This window comes from Oncorhynchus masou, chromosome 9, assembly GCF_036934945.1.
Source record: "Oncorhynchus masou masou isolate Uvic2021 chromosome 9, UVic_Omas_1.1, whole genome shotgun sequence".
Classification (NCBI taxonomy): Eukaryota; Metazoa; Chordata; class Actinopteri; order Salmoniformes; family Salmonidae; genus Oncorhynchus; species Oncorhynchus masou.
This window is the reverse complement of record NC_088220.1, coordinates 22,773,571-22,778,167: the sequence shown is the minus strand read 5'-3', so window position 1 is coordinate 22,778,167 and position 4,597 is coordinate 22,773,571.

Below are 4,597 nucleotides of genomic sequence, written 5' to 3'. Positions count from 1 at the left end.
ATTCTGTCACGTTTGTCGTATGGAGGAGACCAAGCCGCAGCGTGATATGAATACATATTACTTTTAATAAAGACGGACACTAAACAAACTTACAAAACAACAAACCGAACGTGAAGCTATATAATACTAATACAGGCAACAAGACATAGACAATTACCCATGAAATACCCAAAGAAGATGGCTGCCTAAATATGGTTCCCAATCAGAGACAACGATAAACACCTGCCTCTAATTGAGAACCAATCTAGGCAACCATAGACATATATAAACACCTAGATGATAAACAACCCTATAAACCTACAAAACCCCTAGACAGTACAAAAACACATACATCACCCATGTCACACCCTGACCTAACCAAAACAATAAAGAAAACAAAGAATACTCAGGTCAGGGCGTGACAACATTACCTTAATTACCTCGTACCCTTGCACATTGACTCGGCACTGGTACCCCATGTATATAGCCAAGTTATTGTTACTCATTGTGTATTTATTCCTTGTGTTATTATTTCGCTATTTTTCTATTGTTTCTCTTTTTTTTCTCTGCATGGTAGGGAAAGGCCCATAAGTAAGCATTTCACTGTTAGTCTACACCTGTTGTAACAACGCATGTGACAAATTTGATTTGATTGATTTTACTTACTATCACATAACTATAATGACTTAGTATCGCATTATTACGACTTACTATCTCATAATAATGACTTATGATCTCATAAATATGACTTACAATATCATTATTATCACTATCTCATATGACTTATTATCTCATAATTATGACATGGTATTTAATTATTATGACTTACATATCTAATAATTATGACTTACTGGAAGGATATTGATCTCATCCCGTCAGTAGAGGATGCCTGGTTATTTTTTTTAAATGCCTTCCTCACCATCTTAAATAAGCATGCCCCATTCTAGAAATTTAGAACCAGGAACAGAAATAGCCCTTGGTTCTCTCCAGACCTGACTACCCATAACCAACACAAAAACATCCTATGGCGTTCTGCATTAGCATCAAACAGCCCCCGTGATATGCAACTTTTCAGGGAAGCTAGAAACCAATATACACAGGCAGTTAGAAAAACCAAGGCTAGCTTTTTCAAACAGAAATTTGCTTCCTGCAACCAAACTCAAAAAAGTTCTGGGACACTGTAAAGTCCATGGAGAATAAGAACACCTCCTCCCAGCTGCCCACTGCACTGAAGATAGGAAACACTGTCACCACCGATAAATCCACTATAATTGACCATTTCAAAAAGCATTTTTCTACGGCTGGCCATGCTTTCCACCTGGCTACCCCTACCCCGGTCAACAGCACTGCACCCCCCACAGCAACTCGCCCAAGCCTTCCCCATTTCTCCTTCTCCCAAATCCAGTCAGCTGATGTTCTGAAAGAGCTGCAAAATCTGGACCCGTACAAATCAGCCGGGCTAGACAATCTGGACCCTTTCTTTCTAAAATGATCTGCCGAAATTGTTGCCACCCCAATTAGTAGCCTGTTCAACCTCTCATTCATGTCGTTTGAGATTCCCAAAGATTGGAAAGCAGCTGCGGTCATCCCCCTCTTCAAAGGGGGGGACACTCTTGACCCAAACTGCTACAGACCGATATCAATCATACCCTGCCATTCTATGGTCTTCAAAAGCCAAGTCAACAAACTTGGCTTTCGCTATGCAATCTGGGTTCAGAGCTAGTCATGGGTGCACCTCAGCCACACTCAAGGTCCTAAACGATATCTTAACCGCCATCGATAAGAAACAATACTGTGCAGCCGTATTCCTTGACCTGGCCAAGGCTTTCGACTCTGTCATTCACCACATCCTCATCGGCAGACACGACAGCCTTGGTTTCTCAAATGATTGCCTCGCCTGCTTCACCAACTACTTCTCTGATAGAGTTCAGTGTGTCAAATCGGAGGGTCTGTCGTCCGGGCCTCTGGCTGTCTCTATGGGGGTGCCACAGGGTTCAATTCTTGGACCGACTCTCTTCTCTGTATACATCAATGATGTCATTCTTGCTGCTGGTGATTCTCTGATCCACCTCTACACAGACGACACCCTTCTGTATACTTCTGGCCCTTCTTTAGACACTGTGTTAAGAACCCTCCAGACGAGCTTCAATGCCAAACAACTCTCCTTCCGTGGCCTCCAATTGCTCTAAAATACATGTCAAACTAAATGCATGCTCTTCAACCGATCGCTGCCTGCACCTGCCCGCCTGTCCAACATCACTACTCTGGACGGCTCTGACTTAGAATATGTGGACAACTACAAATACCTAGGCGTCTGGTTAGACTGTAAACTCTCCTTCCAAACTCACATCAAACATATCCAATCCAAAGTTAAATCTCGAATTGGCTTCCTATTTCACAACAAAGCATCCTTCACTCATGCTGCCAAACATACCCTTGTAAAACTGACCATCCTACCAATCATCGACTTCGGCGATGTAATTTACAAAATAGCCTCCAATACCCTACTCAATAAATTGGATGCAGTCTATCACAGTGCCATCAGTTTTGTCACCAAAGCCCCATATACTACCCACCACTGCGACCTGTACACTCTCGTTGGCTGGCACTCGCTTCATACTCGTCACCAAACCCACTGACTCCAGGTCATCTACAAGACCCTGCTAGGTAAAGTCCCCCCTTATCTCAGCTCGCTGGTCACCATAGCAGCACCCACCTGTAGCACGCGCTCCGGCGGGTATATCTCTCTGGTCACCCCCAAAACCAATTCTTCCTTTGGCCGCCTCTCCTTCCAGTTCTCTGCTGCCCATGACTGGAACGAACTACAAAAATCTCTGTAACTGGAAACACTTATCTCCCTCACTAGCTTTAAGCACCAGCTGTCAGAGTAGCTCACAGATTACTGTACCTGTACATAGCCCATCTATAATTTAGCCTAAACAACTACCTCTTTCCCTACTTTATTAATTTATTTTGCTCCTTTGCACCCCATTATTTCTATCTCTACTTTGCACATTCTTCCACTGCAAATCAACCATTCCAGTGTTTTTCTTGCTATATTGTATTTACTTTGCTACCATGGCATTTTTTTTGCCTTTACCTCCCTTATCTCACCTCACTTGCTCACATTGTATAAAGACTTATTTTTCTACTGTATTATTGACTGTATGTTTGTTTTACTCCATGTGTAACTTTGTGTTGTTGTATGTCGAACTGCTTTGCTTTATCTTGGCCAGGTCGCAATTGTAAATGAGAACTTGTTCTCAACTTGCCTGCCTGGTTAAATAAAGGTGAAATAAAAAAATAAAAATAGTATCTCATTATTATCACTATATCATAAATATGACTTAATATCTCATAATTATCACTTTAAATCTCACAATAATGACTTACAATCTCATTATTATGACTTACTATCTCGTAATTATGATTTTATCTCTAATAATAGGATTTACAATCTCATATTTATGACTTACTATCTCATTATTATCACTAACTCATAAATATGACTTACTATTTCATAATTATGACTTTATATCACATAATAATGACTTTGTATTTCTTAATTAGGACATAGTATCTCATTATTATGACTTACATATCTCATAATTATGACTTACTATCTCACAATAATGACTTACTTTCTCACAACAATAACTTAGTATCTCATAATTATGATTTAGTAATCCATTATTATGACTTACATATCTAATAATTATGACTTACTTTCTCATAATGACTTGCTATCTCATAATTACTTTATATCTCATAATAATGACTTACAATTTCATAATTATGACTTACTATCTCCTTATTATGACTAACTATCCCATAATGACTTACTATCTCATAATTATGATTTACTATTGCATAACTCCTAGTCAGATTTTTTTGGTGTTTTTTTTGGGGGGGGGCAGCTTCCATAAGTTCCACTTCTTTAAAGACCTTATTGTTTTCTAGATGTGCTCTTGACTAGAAATAATATTACCAACACAAATGACTGTTCCTTGTTTAACTTTCTCAACGGCACCAGATTGCTATAATTTATGTGATTAGCTGATATGTAAAATACCTATCCAGGCGTTGTAAAATATGGTATGCGTCAGCAATGTCTGGGCAGGAGAATACAACCTAATAAGTGTTAAGAGGGAGGATAATGTCAAACAGGCTAGGATTTGTTTCACGAAAAAGATCTGTGAATCAGTGAGGCAATAGATGGCACCAGTGAACCGTTGTAACACTGGTGACACTTATTACAATGACGCTGTCAATATAGTAGCCTATGTAGAAATAACTGTCACCAAAATTAAACCGACATTTGTTAAAAATGGGTTCTCTAATGTCAAGTCCCAACGCATAGGCTTTGGCTATATGATCCATGGCATAACATTCGCTTAGATTTGAAATGTGTCCATATTACATGAAAAGGTAGAGCGCGGCTTTTGATCTGAAAACATCAGTGGAAAGTACTTGATATCTTGGACACTAATTACAATGCATACATTGAACGTTGTAATATGCGAAACTGTTTCTTTATTTTTCTCACGCACTTACTAGGCAAGGCTCTCTTTCGTAAGCGCAAATTCAAAACGTCACAAGGCGTCCTCTGCGCTCGCGC